At 41.3% G+C, this 25,647-nt stretch overlaps 1 long non-coding RNA gene across 4 annotated transcripts; it reads right to left on the bottom strand.

Moving 5' to 3' along the window:
* Positions 1 to 275: 275 nt before the first annotated feature.
* Positions 276 to 17,459, bottom strand: LOC139355533 (uncharacterized). Of its 4 annotated transcripts, XR_011606315.1 has the most exons (4): positions 17,212 to 17,459; positions 12,479 to 14,761; positions 12,149 to 12,240; positions 276 to 404 (listed from the first exon to the last, which is right to left on the bottom strand). It is a non-coding gene; the product is annotated as an uncharacterized lncRNA (long non-coding RNA). The 4 variants fall into 4 exon arrangements; XR_011606317.1 differs by lacking the exon at positions 276 to 404 and having other exon boundaries at positions 11,112 to 12,220; XR_011606318.1 differs by lacking the exons at positions 276 to 404; positions 12,149 to 12,240 and having other exon boundaries at positions 12,281 to 12,676; positions 13,029 to 14,761.
* Positions 17,460 to 25,647: the final 8,188 nt, after the last annotated feature.

Genomic DNA, 25,647 nt, shown 5'->3' with positions numbered 1-25,647 from the left:
TCTTCTCTTTATCAGGTCGAATCAGGATGTTGACTGTGGTCACATCCATGTCCCAGAGCTTCTTCACAGCCTGTTTAATCTGGTGCTTGTTGGCTTTAACATCCACAATGAACACAAGTATGTTGTTTTCTTCTATCTTCTTCATGGCCGACTCAGTGGTCAGCGGAAACTTGATGATAGCATAGTGGTCAAGCTTGTTTCTCCTGGGGGTGATCTTCCGAGGATATGTGGGCTGCCTCCGGAGTCGCAGTGTCTTGGGCCACCTCAAGGTGAATGACATGTGGATCTTCTTTTCTGTATGTTGCTGTGGACACCTTTCAACACTGCCTTCTTGGCCTTTAAACTTTGGCTTTGGCTTTGGCTTTAGGAGGGGCAGGAACTTCCTTCTTCACTTTCGGTGCCATCTTGTGAAAAGCGAAAAACATTATTTCAAAAATAATTTGTTTACTGTAAATCTGCTTAATAGTAGTTTCCAAAATACTTTTGGTAATTTTTAACCTTAAAGTTAAGCTAAGTAAAAGATTTGCATTAAATATCTAGACCATTTATAAATAAGATACAATACTAAAACATTAATTACTGAACATAAATAATTAAAGTTTATATAATTTTCGATTCTTATTTTTACAGAGAGACTAAAGATATTTTGGACCATTAATAAACATGTTTTTGTCTACCACAATGAGAAATTGTACGATGAGGAAACACATCCATGTAGATGTCGGGAGATGGTATACTCATACATTTTCTAACCTACTATGGAATGCTAATATATGACAGTTTATAACTGTTTACTTGTTAGTTTTCTCTGGAAAATAAAAGATTACTAAGTATTAAAATTATAATCAATATGTGTAAATAAAACTACTAGAAGCAATAGAATAACTAGAAACAACTCTATGCAAAGCATGCAAGAAAAGTAGGGCATGATTCACAAGTAAAGTAGGATGTATTTTTTATAAGGAAAACCTTACAAAAAATACAAATAAAAAGAGATATCTAACCTTCCCTGTGTTATATTTGTATCAGTAAAATGTTGTTTTCAGAAATTATACAAAATTCCTGGAAATTTGTCAATGTCCTCCTTATCCATGCTATGTGCCAGTATAGAGTTATGAGTCATAATTCCAATTATTATTTTAAATGTTGTGCCGGGTGCAGTGGCTTATGCCTGTAATCCCAGCACTTTGGGAGGCCGAGGTGGGTGGATCACAAGGTCAGGAGATCAAGACCATCCTGGCTGACACGGTGAAACCCCATCTCTACTAAAAATACAAAAAATTAGCTGGGCGTGGTGGCGGACACCTGTAGTCACAGCTACTCGGGAGGCTGAGGGAGGAGCATGGCGTGAACCTGGGAGGCGGAGCTTGCAGTGTGCTGAGATCACGCCATTGTACTCAAGCCTGGGTGACAGAGCGAGACTCTGTTTCTAAATAAATAAATAAATAAATAAATGTTGTATGCCACAGAAAAAATCAAATATCCTTGTCAACTGTGGTATAATCACAGCCATTTCATACTCTTTGTCATTTAGATATTATTTCCCCCTGATGCTTTCCTGAAAGCTCCTGCGATCAGCTACAGGTCAGAATGTTCATCTCCGATACAGGACTCCCTCTGAGACTCATGGAAAAGAGTATGACAGGTACTCTGGTTAAAGACTTCTGATGATATTGCTTAAATAACTTTAAGACCATACACTTGACTCAGTGAAGATCTCCAGAAGCCTGGTGGAGAAATTGATGGGGTCATGAGACTGCTAACCCAAGATCCAGCAAGACTGGAATTGATTACGTGGCACTGAATGAACTGATGAAAATTGATTATAATTTTATAGCTTTTTAGAGCATTGCTGGTTCTTTAATGTTCTAGTTTCTGAATTTAAGAAATCTCTTTCTCTTAATTTAACTGTAACTTACAACAATTTGGTAGATTATACTTTTGTAAACAGAAATGAAGCGTTTACATTTTTTTCCCTGCCTAATCTCTCCAGAATTTTGAAATTCTTACTGAATACTCTTTTTTTCATGATGATATAGTTATTAGCAAAAGTCCAGTAAGAATCTGTTCACCTTATAACAGGACATAATTGGAAAATTTGGTTATATTATCAAGATTTTTACTGGAACATCATATTTTAGAAGCGTATCTAAGATCAGTTATGACCAGCAATTTTAAGGAAGTAAGGTTGACTATTATGGAGACAATGCTTACAAAGCACTGTGAGAAATGGGAAAGTTCTTCTTCAAAGATTGTAAAAAGTCACAATTTCTTACTATAAGATTGCTATCCACTATTTGTGTGTGTGTGTGTGTGTGTGTGTGTGTGTGTGTGTTCCAAATCAGTTGTCCTAGCTTGCTCCGGCATGCCTGGACAGAACTAGACAAGCCCCAGCCCATACTGTATGCCATTCCTTATTTGGAGATGCTTCCTTAACTATCCCTGGCAACTTCCTTTTCTTTCTTTGTTCTATTCCCCTTACCTAATTAAGAAAGTTTTAAACTAATAGCCAATTGGGTAAAGTGTAAAATGTGAGGTCCTATTCCAGCCAATGGTAACTGGACACAGCAGTAGGGTAGACATATCAGGTTATAAGTAACTCTGTCTCCTTTGTTCGGTGTGCTCTTGTGGCTGGACAGCTATTGAGTAGCACCGTTTCTGCAGAAAGTAAAGCTCGCCTTGCTAAGAGATTATTTGTTCCCATGTTAATTCTTTTTTTTTTTTTTAGAACACCAAAAACTTCGTTCCCAACAGCACTCTGAGAAAAGTCAGCCTGATACTTACGTTACAGGGTTCACAGCCTTACAGGTTAGTAAAGAAGGTCATTTCCTGGTAGGCCCAGGAATTTAGGGATATTTGGGGGGCCTCAAGAAAAGAGGAATTCACACAAAGCTATAAGGACTGCAGCTGAAATTTGATAGTATGTTCTTAGCTTGGCTTTTAGCCTGAATGAGGCCTTTAAAAGTCAAATCTGAGATTCTGTATGAAAACTTCCAGCAAAGAAACTTGAAAGCACCTATGTGGTCGTCTCCTGTTCTTGCTGCACTTACGTAAATAATCAAGCAAAATCTAACAAAACTATACTTAAATTTAAAACAAGAATAGTCTTACTTTGATTATGGTCAAAAATGATGGTTACTACAGAGAATAACTTTATGTTTCAATGGAAAACTATAACTTGGCCGGGCATGGTGGCACATGCCTATAATTCCAGCACTTTGGGAGGCCAGGAGTTCTAGATCAGCCTAGGCAACATGTTGGAAACCCCATCTCTACCAAAAATATAAAAATTAGATGGGCACGATGATATGTGCCTGTAGTCCCAGCTAATCAGGAGGCTGAGGAGGGAGGATCACTTGCACCAAGGAGGTAGAGGTTACAGTGAGCCGAGATTGTTGCACCTTTGCACTCCAGCCTGGGTGACAGAGCCAGACCCCGTCTTGAAAAAAAATTTTTTTTTAAGGAAAGCTATAGTTATTGTGGGTTATCAGATTCTAGTCTTGTTTCTTGTTTTTGGGCTATTTTTACCTCTTTGTAAACTGGATCCTGCCATCTGATGAATTTTGTCCCACAATAATACTTGTGGAATAAGAAGCCAAGTATTGTCTCTCCTACTAATGTATCTATTGTCAGTTAATTTGAAGGTCTCCAACTCTGGAACAAAGTTAGAAGAGGCAGGTTTTGCTCCCCAAAATGCATAACCAAACTGTGGTACATTCATGCAATGGAATACTATTTAGCCATAGAAAGGAACAAGCTATCAACTCACACAAAGACATGAGTGAATCTTGTATGCACATTGCTAAGTGGAAGAAGACAGTCTGAGGAGAATACACACAGTGTGACCTCATTTAATGAGACACTGCAGAAAGCAAACTACACAGATGGGAAACCATTGGCTCCATGGGGTGGGGGTTTCAAGCATTTCATATGATACTTTAATAGTGGGATACCTACCACAATGCACTGGTCAAAATATGCAGAATTTTACAACCAAATGGGTAAATCAAACTCTATTCAAATTAAATAAAATTACTCAGGATGTGGAGTATCCCAGGACAGAATACATCATGTGAAAAATAATTTAACTATGCTACAAATTACTGTGGTTTGGATGTGGTTTGTCCCTGCAAAAACTCGTGTTGAAATTTGACCCCCAATGTGGCAGTGTGGGGCAGTGGGGCCTAGTGGAAGTTGTTTGGGTCATGGGGACGGATCCCTCATGAATAGATTAATGTTCTCCATGGGGATGAGTGAGTTCTGCTCTCACAGGAATGGATTAATTCCTGCAGGAGTAGGTAGTTAACAAGAGTCTGGGTTCCTTGGCTTCCCTCTTGCTTTCGTTCTTGCTATGTGATCTCTGGTGCACCCCTTGCTCCCCTTCCACTTTCCACCATGAGGTGAAAAAGACTGAGACTCCACCAGATGCAACTGCCCAATCTCAGACATTCCAGCCACCAGTATTGTGAGCCAAAAGGACCTTTTTTATTTATAAATTACCCAGCCTCAGGTATTCTGTTACAGAAGCACAAAACAGACTAAGACACAAATGTAGGAAAAAACTCACTGAAGGTGTAGGGAAAATGGTGTTGACCTAAGTCACTTTGAAAATTAATAGAATCCGTATGCTGAAGGCAAACAAACTATACTTCATCACTGGATTCTATTTTATAAAATCCTTTCCAACAGAAGCAATTGTGAACAATTGTAAAACCACAGTATCTGTATCTGGAATAAAACAATGACTTACATAAGTCGCAGATGGTAGTAACCAGGTTTCTCACTGTTGAAGTGGGAGGTTACAAATTAGCAAGGGGAGAAGGCTAGAATGATTCATGTGCTATTAGATCAGAGGTGGAGACATGAACGTAAACTTATGTTTAGTTTAATATAGATACACACAGTTCTACATAGAAAACTTTATAATTAGGTGTGTATAGGTAGGTTACACACACACATATACTTCCTAGCATTGCTAATGAGGAACAAGTGCTCATTCAACAATGTGCTCATTCGGCAGCCAGATGTAAGTTTTCCTACCATTCTGAAAGGAATGAGGCTCTTTGAAGAAATGTCTGATACTAGAACTGGGACAGTAAATATAGGAGTCGGGATAATCTTGAAGTATCAGAAAGTAAGTACTAAAAAAAATTAAAATATATCAAAGAAAAATAATAGCCAATAAAAACAGCTACTGATGGCCAACACAGGAATGAATTGTAGTGTTGAATAATAATTAAAGCTGAAAGTAATTATCTAGGTGTCTGTATTTGTATACACAGGTGAATAAGAAAACAGAGTTGCATAGAAATCTCCTTTGCAAAAGAATTCCAAGTAATTGATGTAGACACTCAGCCATCAATAATGTGGAGCCAACTCCTCACTCCGTAAGTGTGGGCTCTGCACAGTGACTTGCTCCAAAAGAACACATGCAGTATGGGCAAGGAGGAAAAATAACTTCACAGTGGAGAAACCTGACAAACAGTAGCTCTTCCAAATGATTCAAGTGAACATAAAAGGTGACAGTTCACCTTGAGAACATGCAGTGACAATGGGGGACATTCTACAAAATTCCTGACCAATCCTCCTCAGTACTATCAAGGTCATCATGACATGGAAAGCCTGACACACTGTCACAGCCAGGAAGAGCCCACAGGGACGTGATGACCACATGTCATGCGTGATCCTGGATGGGATCCTGGGTCAGAGTAAGACAGAACCAAGGGCATCCAAATGAAATATGAACTTTAGTTAATAATAGTCTATCAGTATTGGTTCATTAACTATGACAAATTATGTAAGATATTAATAAGCCATGTGAGACACACTGATAGAAGATGTTAATAAGAGATGAAACTAGGTTGCAGCTACATGGGAAATCTCTGCATTTTTGGGGGGGCAATTTCTGAGTAAGTAAAAAAAAATGATGTAAAATAAAACTTTATTGAAAACAGTTATAATTTTTGAATACTTCTTTGTTTAATTATTTATACCACGAATTACTAGTAATTGACACTGTTAACTAGTCCTGTTTTTTTAAATAAGAGCATATGACACAAAAAATTAAACAGTACAGATTGATATATAAATCAAAACAAATGCTCTTTACATGTTTTCTGTTAGAGTAGTCACACATATGTGTAAACTTAATTATCATACTTTTTTCTTGTGCTGTAGTTGTGTCCTGGTTCATTCTCTAAAATGCTGTTCGCCTTAGACCGGGAAAAAAAACCTTACAGACTCTGTTTCAATTCATGGCTAAATATTTTCAAAACAGTGACTTTGTAAAAATATGTTCCAATGGAAAATTGATTCATTGTGATGGGATCACTTATTCCAAAGACTTCTTGTCTTCATTTCGTGTCCATGGCTACCTTTTAGCCATAATACAACAGAATTGCCCATGTGTTTCTTGTTGTTCTGAAGGGTTATAGATATACAGGGGTTGGTTATATTCATGTTTATTTACATATATGTTTAAAATTGTCCATATAAGGGTTTTAAAGATTACATTGGAAGCCTTATGTTTTAAAATGTACTCAAATTTGTTTTAACCAGGGATGTTAAGACCTGGAGACATGGAAGTGACTGTCCCATTCAAACTCAAAGATCCCTAGAAATAGGAGGCACAGGGACGCCCCAGGCAGAGGCAGGAGAGGGGAAGGCACGGGCAGGATCCTCTGCTGTAGTCTCTGTGGGACAGCAAGGGCAGGCAGGGCAGGCAGGCTTAGGCTGCCCAGCGTTAATAGCTTCAGCAGGCTCTGGGGCATAGGGGCCATTTCTAGTTGTCTAGTACCTCACCCTGTGGTGATTAAGGAAGGGCGGTATTGTCTCCTACAGTATCAGAGCTAGATAAAGTAGGTGGTTAGGAGTATGGGTTCTGAATTGGTAGTTTAATTGGCTGGTCCTGGGAAAGACAATCTTTTCCCAGTATAGACTAGATGCTAGAGCGTCAAGAAAACAGAAAATAAGAAAATATAATTAATGCATTCTGTGTGTACAGATGGAGTCTTCTTTTGCTTCCCCAAAGGAAGAGTCCACAGGAGCCTGGCACTCCTGGACCTGAGGAAACCCTGAAAATGTTGGTATCTGCAGATCCTCTCCAAAAAGAGGTCGCCAATCTCCTAAGACTACAAGCTGATCCCAGCATTCTGGGAGCCAAGAGGGAGAAAGAATCCGCTGATCTCCCTGCTCAGTAAATTGGCTTTAACTAAATACTGTCTTTGCATAAGCAGCATTATCCAGTGTCCTGGAGCTTAGAAAAGTTCTGTTTCAGTATCTGAAGAAAATAAATTGTTTCTTTTTCTGATGTCAGGGAGGAGCATTTGACTGCCAGTGTGGACTGAGGGGTCTTGGGATCAGTCTTCCCAATGTGCTTTGAACCGACCCTCTGTGTCTGCCTCACCATCTCCTCAGCTTACCTAGACACTTGGGAACCCTAACACAAGCCCTTCTAGGAGTCTGTGGTGTGGCTTAGCTGCCTCTGTAGGAATCTCTTGGGGTTAAACATTTTCCACTCTGCTAAGTCAGTGCCATCTGTTCTTTGGCTTCATCTTCAGAAGACCCTGAGCCCTTCCCCACCCTCCTTGCCCCACCCTCCACACCAACTACGTGGCGCCCTTGAGGCCATAGGGTTGCTACCATAGGATTTTTGTATTGAGTGCTCTCATTCCAAGCAACTGTGAGAGATTTCTATGGCAGGGCCTCCGGGTTCCTGTCAAATTAAATTGTAGTTGAGTGGTGGGTGCTATTTAAGAAGCATCCCCCTTTCTCCTTCCCAACAGAGCCCTGAATTATTCAGTCACGTGGTTTGAAACATGGGGTGGGTCCCGGTTGACTTAACCAGCACTGTCTCACCCTGTGTCACAGTTACTGGTTCCAAAGTGAGTGCATAACTGAGGCTCATGCCAGGTGCCACAAAGCACTCCCTTGGTCCCCCTAATGGACTTTGGGATGGGCGGGGTCTGAGTTGTTCCAATTAGAGTCAAATACAAGTTGCGCTAGGTTGTTAGGAACAAGGGTGTGCTTGTTCATGCTCCCTCTTTGGTGAAGAATGCAACCTCATAAATTGTTCCTGGAGATTTTGCCACATGCAGAATTATTCTGACTTCACTGAAGGCAGAGCAGAAAATTGGGAAGAGACTGAGTCCTGGTAGCATCCATGAGCTTCTGTGCTCAGATTCACACTGAAGCCTGGCCTCCTTCTGAACTACCCACCTGAGTCAATAAATTCCCTTGTATTTAAAGTAAAATTGAGCTAGATTTTTAGTTACTTGCACCTGCAGGTGTTCTGTGAAGGTGGTACTGTGACTTTGCATCTGAGAATATTTACAGTGTTTCCCTCATGGTTGAGTCAATCATTTCAAGGATGCTCTGAGGGTAAAAAGAACGATGAATTGTGAAGCAGTGAATTGTGCTGCCAGGCACAATTCATTGGACAATAGAAAGCCTCATCTCCTGGGCAGTAGAAAGTTTCATTGTACATAAATTACATATCTTGTTTCTGTCTCAACCTCTTATTTTTACATATGCAAAGGAGGAAAGGAAATCCAAATAAGTCCAGCAGCTAATATGCCTCTCAGACATGATCCAAAACAGAATTGAATTATGTAAGCCTTGTTAAAATTCATCATCATCATTCATATTTCTGAATATTTAAATTAGAAATTCTGAAAAAGTAGTTTGTTTCAGGGTAGTTTGTATGTAGGTAGGTATTTTTTCAGGATCAAAAGTTTATTTTTTATTATCTAATTGAGTTTAATTTACATATAACAAAATTTAGTAATTTTAAGTGTACAAATCAATGCATTTTGACAAATATACATATAGTCATGTACACAACAGTACCATTAAAATACATTTCATTACCCCCAAATTTCTCTTGCATGCTGCTGTAGTCAGTGACCCCTGCCCCACACCACAGCTTCCGGCAGTTGCTTTCTTTCACTCTAGTTTTGTTTGTCTTAGAATATGATACAGGCCACATGCAATGACTCAGGTCTGTAATCCTAGCACTAGATTGAGAAGCGGGGATCACTTGAGCCCAGGAACTTGAGACCAGCCTGGGCAACATGGCAAAACCCCATCTCTTAAAACACACACACACACACACACACACACACAAATTAGCCAGGTGTGGTGGCACACCCCTTTGGTCCCAACCCCTTTGGTCCCAGATACTCAGGAGGCTGAAGAATCACCTGAGCCTGGGAGGTCAAGGCTGCGGTGATCTGTGATCACATCACTGCACTCCAGCCTTGGTGACAGAGTGAGATGTTATCTCAAAAAAGAAGTATTTGATATAAATGGAATCATATAGAATATTCTCTTATACCTAGTTTCTTTCATATATTCTAATGCCTTTGAGATACGTCCATGTGATTTCCAGTGTATATGTCATTCTTATGTTGGGCAGTAACCGTTGTAGGAATATATTACAGCTTATCTACTCTTCAGTGATAGACTATTTTAAAAATATTTGGCTATTAAGAAGAAAGTTGTTATGAATACTTATATTCAGACCTTTGTGTCAACAGATTTTTACTTCTCTTGGTTGAAAACTTAGGAGGAATTATTATTTTTTTAGGTTATGGATTTTTAAATGATTGTCAGTTGCCAGTTACTTTAAAAAAAATGCAAGTTCTTAAATTTTAAAGTTTAAGATGCCTGACTACCCTGACAAAAACAAGCAATGGGGAAAGGATTTCCTATTTAATAAATGGTGTTGGGAAAACTGGCTAGCCATATGCAGAAAACTGAAACTAGACCCCTTCCTTACACCTTATACAAAAATTAACTCAAGATGGATTAAAGACTTAAACATAAGACCTAAAACCATAAAAACCCTAGAAGAAAACCTAGGCAATATCATTCAGGACATAGGCATGGCCAAAGACTTCATGACTAAAACGCCAAAAGCAACGACAACAAAAGCCAAAATTTACAAATGGGATCTAATTAAACGAAAGAGCTTGTGCACAGCAAAAGAAACTCTCATCAGAGTGAACAGGAAACCTACAGAATGGGAGAAAATGTTTGCAATCTATCCATCAGACAAAGGGCTAATATCCACAATCTACAAGGAACTTAAACAAATTTACAAGGAGAAAAAAAAAAACCATCAAGAAGTGGGTGAAGGATATGAACAGACACTTCTCAAAAGAAGACATTTATGTGGCCAAGAAACATATGAACAAAGGCTCATCATTACTGGTCATTAGAGAAATGCAAATCAAAACCACCATGAGATACCAACTCATGTTAGTTAGAATGGCGATCGTTAAAAAGTCAGGAAACAGATGCTGGAGAGGATGTGGAGAAATAGGAACACTTTTACACTGTTGGTGAGACTGTAAATTAGTTCAACCATTGTGGAAGACAGTGTGGCAATTCCTCAAGGATCTAGAACCAGAAATACCATTTGCTCCAGCAATCCCATTACTGGGTATATACCCAAAGGGTTATAAATCATTCTACTATAAAGACACATGCACACGTATGTTTACTGCAGCACTATTCACAATAGCAAAGACTGGGAACCAACCCAAATGCCCATCAATGATAGACTGAATAAAGAAAATGTGGCACATATACATCATGGAATACTATGCAGTCATAAAAAAAGATGAGTTCATGTCCTTTGCAGGGACATGATGAAGCTGGAAACCATCATTCTTGGCAAACTAACACAGGAACAGAAAAGCAAACACCGCATGTTCTCACTCATAAGTGGGAGTTGAACAATGAGAACACATGGACACAGGGAGGGGAACATCACACATGGGGGCCTGTTGCAGGGTCGGGGCCTAGGGGAAGGATGGCATTAGGAGAAATACCTAACATAGATGACAGGTTGACAGGTGTAGCAAACCACCATGGCACGTGTATACCTGTGTAACAAACCTGCACGTTCTGCTCATGTATCCCAGAACTTAAAGTATAAAAAAAAAATAAAAGTCACAGGATGTTTGTGATAGTATCTATTACACTGATGTTGACATCACACATGGCTGACTATTTGGAGACTCCAAGTGAAATTTCTTGCAGTTCTCAGTGCCAGGAAAATATGTATTTCTGGATAAAAACTGAAAAATTTTAGAAAAACTTCCAAGTTTCATAGTCTAGAGCTCTAACGCTGAAATCTTCCAAATTTAAGGATTAATGATTTACCTAAATCTAAAAATAGTAGGTTGCAGATGTATTTAAACAGTGTGCCTAGGTAGTATGCTTATATATTAAGATTAAAATGGTCTTCTAAAGTTTATTAATTCTAATATAACCTTTATTGTTTCATGTAGACATATCTTTCTGGTTCCCAGGATAATTTAAACAATTAATTCTAAGCAACTATTAACTTAGTTCTAGATTGGGATATCTATTTATGCATTTGAAGCTTTAGATATGTATTTCAAATCAGAAATGTGTGCTGGTCATGGAAAGTTGTGACTTAGAGCCTCAGGTAAGTTTTTTTTCATGTGAACATACTGCTTCCAATTGTTGTTATGCCCAGAGCAGACAATTAATAAATACCCTTGGAACTGAATGAGTGATTAACTGCAAATATCACAATACATCTTCTTAGCGGGAATGATAATTAGACATATTTAGTCCTTGCTGTAACGTAAGAAAGGAATTCTTTTCATTAAATGTTTAATGTCTCACCCCGTTCATACAGCCGGAGTTACTGATTCAGTTTGATGTGAATTCAGTCTTATAAAAGACCCATCATTATAACCTGCACTTATGCTTCCTATAGTATTGGAACTTCCAACTTGTATACAAAATAGATATCCTTCATATTCTTACAAACCACAAGAAATCTCCCTTTATTCATAATAAACACAGAATTAGGTATTCTATTAAACTGAACAATAGAACTCACTGGGAGTGACCGCATAAACTATATCACGAATTGTCAAAGTGTCTGGAAAAGTCAGTGGGCCATTTCGCTCCACGCTGTGCCATGAGCCAACCAAGAGGGTTGTCAGTGACTCTGCGTGGGTCACCCAGGGCACGTGGTGCTGAGGCTGTCAAAGAGCAAGACGGGGCTGCATCTAAACTCAGGCCTCTGCTAAGTGTCCGAACTCGGGCAAGATGCTAAAGACTTTAGAGACGTTTCCTTTTCTATGATTGGGGTTATAACACTCACCCTGTCAGGTTCTCCTGTGCGTTGACAAGGCCGGCACGTGACACACCAGGGGCAGAGCTGGACGGGAACCTTCTTCCTCAGACATCAGGGTCCTCATGAGCATCAACAAAATAAAGAGAGCAGGAGAGCAGGAGAGCGGGGGAGCGGGGGAGCGGGGGAGCGGGGGAGCAGGGGAGCAGGGGAGCAGGGCATCTCCAGCTGTGTCGGGACTGCAGCAGGGACTCAGCAACAATCAGTCTCTTTCTCTTGTTTCATCCAAATCATATATTTAAAAAATAGGTGGGGTTATCATGGATGTTTATATTGATTCCTGGGATCAGACAAATATACCTTTCCTTGTCATGCTGTTTTCTCTTCCCAGATGGTTTGAAGAGCTTCGTTTTGGACTTGATATTCCTGGAGTGCATTTCTTTTTCTAATTAGTTCAGTCTTGACCCTGAGCCATCACCCCTCCAGAGTAGCAGGATATTCCACTCCACCATTGTTGGGGTGCCACAATTTCACTACTAATCAAAGGCTCCTTGGTTACTGAAAAATGAGAGACGTACCTCTAATAATCAGTCTAGATTGTCACTGCTCACTTCCTCATTTTCCAATTCCTCAGGGGCCCCCCAAAGCCCGGAAGGTCTCATTTCAGACGTCTTATGGACCATGGGAACCAGGAAACACTGGGAACCCTAGGGCCAGCACCCACCTCATTTGCACCCTGTCTCTGTTTCCATCACCCTCTAGATATTGCCACAGAGCAGTGTTGGGACCCACTGGAGATCTGACTGCTCGCAGTCTGGGAAACTGCCTTCTCTCCCTCCACTGATATCGTATTTCTACTTTCCACCCCACAGAAATCCTTGAACTAATCACAAAAGGGATTGGTAGTTACCTGGTGTGAAGCAGAGCTGAGCCAAAGGATGAAGCAATATTGCAATGGACTCTGTCATTGATATCACTAGTTCGCAAATCTGTTACCACTATGGTCAAATTTTTATATTCACTTTAAAATTATAACTCATTCTGCTCATTGTATTCAAGGCAACATCTACCCTAAAATATACTCAGGCATTAATTTACGCTCTTCTGTTTACAAATGAGAATTCATAAGCAAATTGAGGTAGCAATTACATTTTTTTAAACTGAAGGCAAAACAGAAGACATATACACATACGTCAGAGAAACAAAACAGAGAGCCCAGAAACAGACTGAAATACAGCCAGCTGATCTCTGACAAAGGAGCAAAGGCAATTCAATGGAGAGAGGAGAGTCTTTTTAACAAATGATGCTGGAACAAATGGACATCCATGTGCAAAAAAAAAAAAAAAAAAAAGAATCTATAAACAGACGTTACACCTTTTACAAAAGTTAATGCAAAGTAGAGATTAGATCAATATATGAAATGCAAAATTTTCAAACTCCTAGAAGATAACATAAGGAAAAACTCTAGATAACCTCGGATTTGGTGATTCTTTTAGATACAACACCAAAAGCATTATTCACGAAGAAAAATATTGGGAACTTGAACTTTAACATAAAAAAACTTTAGTTTTGTGAAAGATACTGTTAAGAGAATAAAAAGACAAACCAGAGACTGTGAGAAAATATTTGCAAACTATATCTAAGGATTCATATCTGAAATATGCAAAGAACTCTTAAAACTCAATAAGAAAACAAACAATCCAATTAAAAATGGGTAAAAGCTGAACATTTATGCAGATGGAAATTAAGTATATGAAAAGATGCTCTGTATAATGTCTTATTAGGAATTGCCAATTAAGACAACAGTAAGATACCACTACATACCTATTAGAATGGACAAAATCCACAAGACCAAAAACAACAAATGCTGGTGAGGATGTGGAGCAAAAGAAACTCGCATTCATTGCTGTGGGCATTATGTGACATTTTGGAAAAGGGAAAATTACATAGATAGCAAAATAATCAGTGGTTGACAGGGGTTGGGAACAGGAAAGGATGGATGGGCAGAGAGCCTTGGCTGTTTAGGGCAGTGAGACCACTGTGTGCGATATCACAATAGTGGACCCACGACAGTGTGCAGATGCCCACACCCATTGAATGCAGACCACAAAAAGGTATTAATTACATAAACCATAAACTTTCATAATGAAATAAATGTTTTTTAAAAGAAGATAGTGTTGTTCAGTTACTGTCTACTTTCTGAAATGGAGATGGTGGAGCGCTTCCATGGTTGTGAGGATAAAAATAGATTAGAGAATGTAATAACTAAAATAGGTGTATAAACATTGTTAAACTATTTTATTCTCATTTTAAAAACATGCCTTAAATATATTTGTTATGCTTTACAATTGAGCAAGTAGTGCAAACACATTAATATAATTCTCCTCTAGCTCCACTCAGAAGTCAGGACTGCAGGGCTTCAGTGCAGGACTGCACAGCTCCACCTGCACCTGCCAAATGCAACAACCTCTTTCAGTGTCATTAAAATATTTCAACAGGAGGATTGAGTTTAGATCCAACCTGTGTTTTCTCCCCTGGAAAAAAAGGTTTTTTTGAAACAAAGAAGGTCTTTACCGTCTTCATCCGAAATGCTGAGGCATCTGCAATGTCTGCTGTAAGTGACACCAGGCTCTCCTCTGAAATCTAGCAATGGGAAAATAGACTGTAGATTCTGCTTTCAGAAAGGGGGGAATCACAACTAAGTCAAAATGCCATGTCCTCATTCATAAACATCTTATTTTACAAATTCCACAGGTTTAGTTATTTTGGGATTAATATGGGCCTATATTAAAGTGCATTTATTAATTTAGCATGAATTGTTCAAATGCATTCTGGATCCTGAGCTGACATCCAGCAATGCTGAGTGTGTGCCTGTGTGAGTCACCAGCAATGAAGAGCCTCAGGTTATTGTATTTATAAAATGAAGGGGTTTAGGCTTGCTCTGATTTTTTAAAAACCATTTTTAAAAGTAAAAACTGTTTTTCTTGCTATATATAAATGTACAAGAAAAACTCAAACATTACAAATGATAAATTATAATTTTATTAATATAAATATTTTTGTGAGCTCAATTTATATGACTTAGTTATTATAAAAGAAATAAGCAAGGCCAGGCGCGGTGGCTCAAGCCTGTAATCCTAGCACTTTGGGAGGCCAAGACGGTCGGATCACGAGGTCAGGAGATCGAGACCATCCTGGCTAACACGGTGAAACCCCGTCTCTACTAAAAAAATACAAAAAAACCAGCCGGACGAGGTGGCGGGCGCCTGTAGTCCCAGCTACTCGGGAAGCTGAGGTAGGGGAATGGCGTGAACCCGGGAGGTCCAGAAACACCGTTTTTACATTGCCATAGCTAATGTTAACACCTCCTAGAATAAAGGGGGAATCACCACCAAGGGTCAGTTCTGGTTCAGACTCTGGAGTGAGGGCATTATTCTTTTTGCATATAATGCAGTGACTCCACATTGCACCAGTGGCTTGGTCAAAAAAGACAAAATTTCTGGGGAATTAGTGTTGATTATTTTTAGATATCATAATCTTGGCTTTATGGACACCTTATATTAAACAGATCTCACTTGCCAAATGCCACAGGATGCAGGCCAACAGACAGGCTCCGAGGGCTCTTGTGAGCTGGAACTGCCATATAAGCAGAACCACAAGAGAGAGAGAACACTGCCCATATCCAACACAGCATAGCCACCCTGAAAGCCTCACCCTTTCTTTTAGAAATGTGTTTAGATTTTATACACTTTTGCTAGATTTTGTTATGTAAGATTTATGTATTGAAAGGTCTTAAAGATTTTTAAATGTTGAGTAAAATGTTCACGAGTATAGTTTATATATATAGATGTATATGAAACAAACCTGTCATATAATTTATTTTCTTTAAAAACAAGGCACTGGCTGGGTGCAGTGGCTCACGCCTGTAATCCCAGCACTTTGGGAGGCTGGGACGGGCAAATCACGAGGTCAGGAGTTTGAGACCAACCTGGCCAACACGGTGAAACCCCGTCTCTACTAAAAATACAAAAAATTAGCTGGGCATAGTGGCAGGCACCTATAATTTCAGTTACTTTGGAGGCTAAGGCAGGAGAATCACTTGAACTCGGGAGGTGGAGGTTGCAGTGAGCCAAGATCATGCCACAGCACTTCAGCCTGGGTGACAGAGTGAGACTCCATCTCAAAACAAAAAACAAAAAACAAGACCCTTATACAAATTACCCTTGGAACTTTTATTTAGAATTTAAGGTTATTTGGGGTTTAGTGTCATGTAAACAAAATTCTCCCAATTGCTAGGGTCCTCTTGGGGTGCTGCATCCTGTAAGATATGATCATGCCAGAAAAACAGACCCTTCTCCATCTAGGAACTCAAATGCCAAGAGTGATGCCGGATCAACTTTCATTACTGAGTCATATATTCCTAAATTCAGTGTATCATAGAAAAACAGACATACCCTTAACAGTTTAACCTGATAAAGTTCTGAAATACTTCCGTTGCAATAAAAGTTGTGAAAAGGCTATCTTGCTAGAGATCTCTGACTCAGAGAAGAAAGTGAAGGCTGGGCACAGTGGCTCATGCCTGTAATCCCAGCACTTTGGGAGGCGGAGGCAGGTGGATTACTTGATGTCAGGAGTTCGAGAGAAGCCTGGGAAACATGGTGAAACCCTGTCGCTACCAAAAATAAAAAAATTAGCTGGGCATGTTGGTGGGTGCCTATAACCCCAGCTACTCGGGAGGCTGAGGCAAGAGAACGGCTTGAACCCTAACCCGAACATGAACCCTAACCCTAAACCTAACCCAAAACAGAACCCGAACCCTAACTCGAATCTTAATCCTAACATGGAACCAAACCCTAACCTTAACCCAACCCCAACCCTAACCCCTAACCCGACCCCGACTCCGAAACTGACCCTGACCCTAACCCCTAACCTCTAACCCTCTAACCCTCACCCTCGCCCTCGCCCTAGCCCTAAAACCCTAACCCTAAAATCCTAACCCTAACCCTTGGGTGGAGAGAACCTCTGTGCGCAGGATTCAGAGGGGATTTCGGTTTCCCGTTTTCCACACTGAACCATTCTAAGTAGTCTCTGACCTTCGTTATTCAGGGCTAGAAACAGGAAGTATTTTATTCACTGTGGATGCGGCCCCGAGTTGTCCCAAAGCGAGGCGGTGCCGCCAACGTCTGTGCTGAGCACAACGCAGCTCCGCCCTCGCGGTGCCCCCCACGCCAGGGTCTGGGCAGGGTAGAACGCTGCTCTGTCTTCACGGTACCCCCGAGGTCTGTGCAGAGGACAACACAGCTCCGCCCTCGCGATGCTCTCAGCGTCTGGGCTGAGGAGAATTCAGCTCCGCCCTCACAAACGTACAGCACCGGCGCTGGCGCAGAGTCACACGCCAGGCGCGGGCGCAGGCCGACGCAGGCGCAGAGTCAGAGGCCGGCGAGGCGCAGGCACAGAGTCGCACGCCAGGCGAGGCGCAGGCCGGCGCAGGCGCAGAGTCGCAGGCTGGCGCGGCGCAGGCCCAGAGTCGCGCGCCAGGCGCGGCGCAGGCCAGCGCAGAGTCGCAGGCCAGCACGGCGCAAGCGCAGAGTCGCACGCCTGCGCGGTGGGGGGGAGGGGGGGAGGGTCGCGGCGCAGGCGCAGAGACGCATGCTTAGAGGGGAGCGGCGGAGACGGGCGAAACATCAGTAATCTGAAAAGCCGGGCTCCGGTGACCTCTGCTTGCAGCCGCGCACTACAGGGCCCTCTTGCTCACAGTGCTGTGCCAGTGCGCCCCTTGCTGGCGACTACAGCAACTGCAGGGCCCTCTTTCTTGCAGTGGTGGCCAGCGCCCCCTGCTGGCGCCGGGGCACTGCAGGGCCCTCTTGCTCGCAGTATAGTGATGGCACGCCACCTGTTGGCAGTTGGGGACGTGGCAGGGCTCTCTTGCTCACAGTGTAGTGGCAGCACTCCCGATGCTGGCAGCTGGGGACACTGCCTGGCCCTCTTGCTCCAAGTGAAGTGGCGGCTGGCTCCGCAGCTGGCAGCTGGGGACACTGCCGGGCCCTCTTGCTTGCCTTGTAGTGGGGGCACGCCCCCTTCTGGCCGCTGGGGGTACTACAGGATCCTCTTGCTCACAGTGTGGTGGCAGCACGCCCCCTGCTGCCAACCAGGACGCTGCAGGGTCCTCTTGCTCATGGTGTGGTGCCCGTGCGCCACCTGCTGGCAGCTAAGTACACTGCAGGATCCACTTGCTCACAATGTAGTCGTCGTACGCCCCCTGCTGGCAGCTGGGGACACTGCCGGTCCCTCTTGCTGGCAGTGTCGTCGCAGCACAACACCTGCAGGCAGATGGGGACTATGCAGGGCCCTCTTGCTCCAGGTGTGATGGCTGGCGCCCCCTACTGGCCACCTTCTGCACCACTTAACGTTGGAGCGCCAGTTATTAAGCGCCATCAGTTCTGGAAATTCAAACTGAAACGGAGCTATTACTGGGGAGAGCTGATGTCCCGGTTCTTGTCTAACTTGGAAGAAGTATTTTCACCAAGAGGCAATACAAAGATGGCAGATAACTTCATTGAAAAAAATACAGTGTGAAGAGCTTATTGTAGAAAAATAGGAAGGAGTAGGCTGATCGTGCAGGAAAGAAGTCTAAGAGTCCTGTGCAGGGAATTTTATTTTGGACTTCTTCACATTCCTGCCTCTGTCTCAAGTCTCCACCTGTTTTCTTTGTCTGGTTTTTCTGCTACTGCCTTAGGTCCCCAACTTGCCCCACTTAGGCTTGTGGGACCTCCTCACTGTTGGTTGAGGCACATGTGTGGTGATCAATCCGAACTCACTCTGGCACCAGGCTCCTTCCCGCCATCCCAGGCAGGCTGACAGCAGTCACATTTGTATCTACTGTGCCTATCTCTTTTGAATGTCCTTCTCTGCCCTAATCTGTACTTATGGTGCCAGGTTTCTTTTAAGAATGTCCCCTTTGTCCTTATCAGCATGTAGCCAGCAGTATTGTGACATTATTACTGCAGAGTGAATGATGACTGGGGCATCTTAAGAGGAGTTGTAGGGTGTTTCTTTATGCATAGGTACCTCTTCTCCCTCCAACCCACAATTGACAAGTGCCCATCCACTCCAGCATTAGAGATGCCACTAATATGTGAATTTTTGGTGGTCCCTCTAGGTGAGCCTTCCCAGACTTTCCCTTTTCCAGGAGCTCCCCCTCCTGTTCATGTCTAGCTATCTATGTGCTCTAACAGAGCCCACTATCCTGTGTCTTTCCCAAAAATAGTGAGGGAAAGATTAATGGGAAACCAAAGGAAATGATATGCACATAGATGAAAACTTTACAACTTACACAAATAATCACTCAAAATCATCCTTATACTAAAAATGCAAAACTATACAATTTCTAGAAGAAACTATGGAAGAAAAGCTATGTGCCTTCGGATTTGGTAATGAATTTTAACAAATGACACCAAAGGTTTATATACACAGAAGAAATGACAATGTGGATTTATTAATATTTAAAGTTTATACTCTGGGAAAGACCTTGTTAAGGGAACAAAAAGACAAGCCACATATTGAAAAAAAATTTGCAAAATACAGATCCGAGAAAGAATTTGTATTCAAAATACATACAAAATTCTTAAAACTAAACAGTAAGTTAAACAGCCCAATTAAAAATGCACACAGATCTGGACACCTCACCAAAGACAATCTACAGATGGTAAGTAAACATACAAAAAGATGCTCAACATAGTAGATAACTGAAAACCACAATGAGATAGCACAGTTGGTCTGTATCTGTTAGAACAGCTAAACTCTAAAAAAATGACAAATTGCTGGAGGAAAAACAAGAACTCTTTTCATTGCTGGTAGAAGACAGTGTGTAAGACCAGAATATGCCACCCCAAAATATGTCCCTTTTGGCATAAGAATTATTCTGAGCTGATTACTTTGAAAAAATGCTAAAAAAGGAAGTTCTGAAAACAGAGAAGTTACCCTTGTGTAAGGAAAATTTACATCTATAAAGGAAATCCCCGTTTAAAAGATCTCTCTCTCTCTCTCTCTCTCTCTCTCAGCACTAACCAAGAAGAGGATAACTAAATCATTAAAAGAGTCTTATCAACAGAGAACGCATGGAGTTAAGACTGTATAAGAAAACTTACCCTTGTCTACTGTGCTTTTGCTTGCTATGTCCCCACTACTGAGCCTCAAATCTTCTTTCTTTAAGTTGAAGATAGCATTTACACTTGAATTGAAAGCCACCTACTGGGGATTTACTCATTTTTCCCTGATATCTCCCATGTATCCATAAGGTATACATGTTTTTAAACTCGTCTACTTTTTTCTCATTTTAATCTGTAATTTGTTACAGAGGGTCCCATCTAAGAATTCCGTAAAGGTAGAGAGAAAATTATTTTTCCTCCCCTATTAGTAGTTGGGCAGTTTTTCCCAAAGCTAAACAAGTCTCACCTTACAATGCAAAAATCATATTCGTAAAGTATTTTGACCGCTACTTTGATATTATTTCCAAACAAAAGCTACCATGCAATTATGTACAGAAGCCCTATTCATAATGACCAAAGGAAAAAAAGGAATCAGAAAGTCTTACAACAGATGACTGTGTGGGAACCCACTCAGACATCAAGAGTTGTTATAGGGGCCAGGCACGGTGGCTCGCTCTTGTAATCCCAGCACTTTGGGAGGCTGAGGCAGGTGGATCACAAGGTCAGGAGATCAAGACCATACTGGCTAACACTGTGGAACCCTGTCTCTACTAAAAAAAATACAAAAAAAATTAGCTGGATGTAGTGGTGAGCACCTGTAGCCCCAGTTACTCGGGAGGCTGAGGCAGGAGAATGGCATAAATCTGGGAGGCGGAGCTTGCAGTGAGCCAAGATCGCACCACTGCACTCCAGCCTGGGTGACAGAGAGAGACTACATCTCAAGGAAAAAAAAAACTTGTTTGTTTTATATTTAATAGTGATAACTCTGAAGACATAGTTGTTTTATTACACAAAAAATATTAAATTTATTTTATTTAAGTTTTATCCAAATCACATTAACCTGAAAAACATTTGGATCGGTTCCTATATTTCTAGGAGTTTGGGAATATTTATTTATAAATGATTTTTTTCCAAGCCAAGTTAGAATAGAGCACTTTTAGAGGATTTTATAAATGAAATTTGCAATGCTATCCAGAGTTAAGAAAAATCAAATATACAAAACATACATTAATAGACATACAAACACAAATAGAGATCTCATATCTTTCATCCTGAAATTTTAGCCACGAATCAGGCATAAATATTCTGATGGTTAATTTTAGATGTCTGCTTCATTGGATTAAGAGATACTAACATAGCTGGTAAAGCACAGTTTCTGGGCATAAGTGTGAGGGTGTTTCTGGAAGACACTGAGATAAGGAAGATCCACTCTGACCCAATATGGATGGGCACTGATATGGTTTGACTGTGTCCCCACCCAGATCTCATCTTGAATTGTAGCTCCTATAATCCTTACATGTTGTGGGAGGGACCCGCTGGGGGACGATTGAATCATGGTGGTGGTTACTGCCATGCTGTTCTCATGATCTGATGGTTTTATAAGGGGCTTTTCCCCTTTGACTTAGCACTTCTTGCTGTTGCCATGTGAAGAAAGACATCTTTGCTTCCCCTTCCGTCATGATTGTGAGGCCCATCCAGCCATGTGGAACTGTCAGCCCATTAAACCTCTTTGTTCTTTATAAATTGCTCAGCCTCAGGTACTTCTTCATAGCAATACAAAAATGGACTAATAAAGGCACCATCCAATTACTTGAGAGCCCAGATAGAACAAAAAGGAAGAGGAAAGGTGAATTATCTCCTTCTGAAGCTGAAACATCCTTCTCTTGTCTTTGACATCAGAACTTCAGGGTCTCAGGCCTTTGGCCTCAGAATGAGAGTTACACCATTGGCTGAACTGATTCTGAGCCCTTTGGACATGGACTGAGCAATGCTACCAGCTTTCCTAGTTCCCCAACTTGGAGACAGCCTATTGTGGACTTTCTCAGCCTCAATAATTATGTGAACCAGTTTCCCTAATGAATCTTCTCTCATCTGTCTATCTACATAAATCCGACGGATTGTGCCTTCCTGGGGAACCCTGACTAATGTGATAATAATAATACAAAATTCACCAGCTTATATAGAGGACTTGGGTTTTGTCTTTACCCCATTTTATATTTGTATTATAACTGTGTTTCTGGAAAAAATGGAACAAGTTTTTATCTTCTTCATATGAGGGCTAAAACTTTTTTCTCACCAATATTTTTGGAGATTTTTACGATTTTCAAGATTTTTCTTTTGACCCTAACCCCTGAACCAAACCCTCACCCCTACTGCTAAACCCTAACCCTAACCCCTACCACTAAACCCTAACCCTAACCCTAAACCTAAACCCTAACCCTAAACCCTAACCCTAACTCTAGCCCTAAACTTAACAGAACCCCAACCCAAACCCTAAATCCAACCCCAAACCCAACCACAAACATAATGCTAACACTAACCCAACCCCATCTCTAAAACCATGACCCTAAAATCCTAACAACCCTAAATCTAACAACCCTAACCCTAACAACACTAACAAACCTAATGTTAGCAACCCTAAACCTAACAACTGTAACCCTGACCCCTGACCGTAACCCTTTGTATAAATATCAAGTGATCTTGAATAGACAAAACACTCCTGAAAACGAAAAGCCCACTTAGTGGCTCACATTTCTCATTGTCAAATATTACTGCAAAGGAATAGTAATCAAGACAACATAATACTGGCATAAGGAGACAAATATAAATCAATGGAACTGAATGTCCAGTCCAGAAATAAAACTATACCTCTACGGCCAACTGAGTTTTGACACGAGCCAAGACCACTAAATTCAACAAATGCTGCTAGCATCTGACTACCTAGAGTCAGAGGTAAGAAACTGTACACTTACCTCACAACACAGAAAAAGTAACTAAAAATGGTTCAAAGCCCTACATATAAGAGTTACAAATAGAAACTCTAGAAGAAAACAGGGATATATCTTCATGACCTTGGATTTGGCAAAGGTGTTACAGATCTGAAACCAAAAGCACTAGCCACAAAAGAAATAATTTCCTCAAAATTAACAACTATGCATCAGAAGACATTATCAAGTAAGTTGGCTGTGCACTGTGGTTCACGCCTGCAATCCGAGCACTTTGGGAGGCAGAGGCAGGAGGATCACTTGAGTCCAGGAGTTCAAGACCAGCCAGGATGACAGAGCAAAACCCCATCTCTACTAATAGTACAAAAATTAGCCAGGAATGGTTGCACACAGCTGCAGTCCCAGCTACTAGGGAGACTGAGGCGGAAGGACTGCTTGACTCCAGAACGTAGAGGTTGTAGTAAGCTGAGATCACACCACTACACTTCAATCTGGGCAACAGTGCAAGACCCTATCTTAAAAAAATAAAGAATGGGTATGATGGCTCACGCCTATAATCCCAGCAATTTGGGAGACTGAGGCAGATGGAACACTTGAGGTCAGGAGTTGGAGACCAGCCTGGCCAACATGTCGAAACCTTGTCTCTACTAAAAATACAAAAATTAGGGCCGGGAGCGGTGGCTCACGCCTATAATTCCAGCTCTTCTGGAGGCTGAGGCAGAAGGATTAACTGAGGACGGGAGTTCAAGACCAGCCTGACCAAGAAAAGCAAACCCCATCTCGACTAAAAATACAAAATTAGCTGGGCGTAGTGGCACATGCCTGTAATCCCAGCTACTCGGGAGGCTGAGGCAGAAGAATCATTTGAACCCAGGAGGCGGAGGTTGTGGTGAGCCAAGAGTGCACCACTGCACTCCAGCCTGGGGAACAAAGCAAGATTCGGTCTCCAAAAAAAAAAAAAAAAAAAAAAGAAAGTGAAAAGACAACCCACAGAAAACAAGAAAATATCTGCGCATTATATATCCAACAACGGTCTGTTGACTACAGTATATAAAAAATTTGTATAACTCAACCACAAGGACAACCAAATTACAAATGGAGACAGAGTTGAACACACACTTTGCCAAAAAGACATGCAAATGAAAAACAAGCACATGAAAAGATGATCAATATCATTATCATTATGGCCATCCAAACTGAAACCACAACCAAATACTCTTTCACACACACTAGAAAGGTTACAATCCAACAAATGTAAAGTAACAAGTGTTGGCAAGGTTGGAGAGAAATCAAAACCATTAAATACTATACGTAGAATATAAAATGGTGCAGCCTATTTGTAACATAGTTTGTTATGTCCTCACAAAGTTAAAAACACAATGGGCATGGTGGCTCATGCCTGTAATCTCAGCACTTTGGGAGGCTGAAACAGGCAGATCACTTGAGTGCAGGAGTTCAAGACCAGCAGAAGGACATAACAAAACCCCGTCTCTACTAAAAATACAAAAATTAGCCAGGCATGGTGCCACACACCTGTAGTCCCAGCTACTAGGGAGGCTGAGGCGGGAGGACCACTTGAGCCCAGAATGTGGAGGTTGCAGTAAGCCGAGGCAACACCACTACTCCAGCCTGGGCAACAGCGCAAGACCCTGTCTCAAAAATAAAATAAATAAATAAATAAATAAACAAACAAATAAATAAAGGCCGGGCATGGTGTCTCAATCCTGTAATCCCAGCACTTTCGGAGGCAGAGGCAGGCGGATCATCTGAGATCATGAGTTTGAGAACAGTATGACCAACATGGAGAAACCCTACCTCCACCAAAAACACAAAAATTAGCCAGGCATGGTGTCCCATGCCTGTAATCGCAGCTACTCGCATGAACCCAGGAGGCAGAGGTTATGATGAGCCAAGAGTGCACTACTGCACTCCAGCCTGGGAAACAGAGCAAGACTTGGTCTCCTAAAAAAAAAAAAAAAAAAAAAAAAAAAAAAAAAAAAAGAGGAAGAGAAAAGACAACCCACAGAAAAGAAGAAAATATTTGCCCATTATATGTCCAACAACGGTCTGTTAACTACAATATATATAAAATTTATATAACTCAGCAACAAGAACAACCAAATTACAAATGGAGAAAGAGTTGAACACACACTTTGCCAAAAAGACATGCAAATGGCAAAGAAGTACATGAAAAGATGATCAATATCATTATCATTATGGCCATCCAAACTTGAAACCACAACCAGATATTCCTTCACTCACACTAGAAAGGCTATAATCCAATAAATGTAAAATAACAAGGGTTGGCAAAGTCGGAGAAAAATCACAACCATTAAATACGGTATGCGGAATATAAAATGGTGCAGCCTATTTGTAACAGAGTTTGGTATTTCATCAAAAAGTTAAAAATAGGCCGGGCAAGGTGGCTCATGCCTGTAATCCCAGCACTTTGGGAGGCTGAAGCAGGTGGATCACTTGAGTCCAGGAGTTCAAGACCAGTCAGGATGACATGGCAAAACCCCGTCTCTACTAATACAAAAATTAGCTGGACATGGTGGCACACAGCTGCAGTCCCAGGTACTAGGGAGGCTGAGGT

Source organism: Macaca nemestrina, chromosome 7 (genome assembly GCF_043159975.1).
Source record: "Macaca nemestrina isolate mMacNem1 chromosome 7, mMacNem.hap1, whole genome shotgun sequence".
Lineage (NCBI taxonomy): Eukaryota > Metazoa > Chordata > Mammalia > Primates > Cercopithecidae > Macaca > Macaca nemestrina.
Note: the sequence above shows the minus strand (reverse complement) of the source record. Positions and strands in the feature narration are given on the sequence as shown.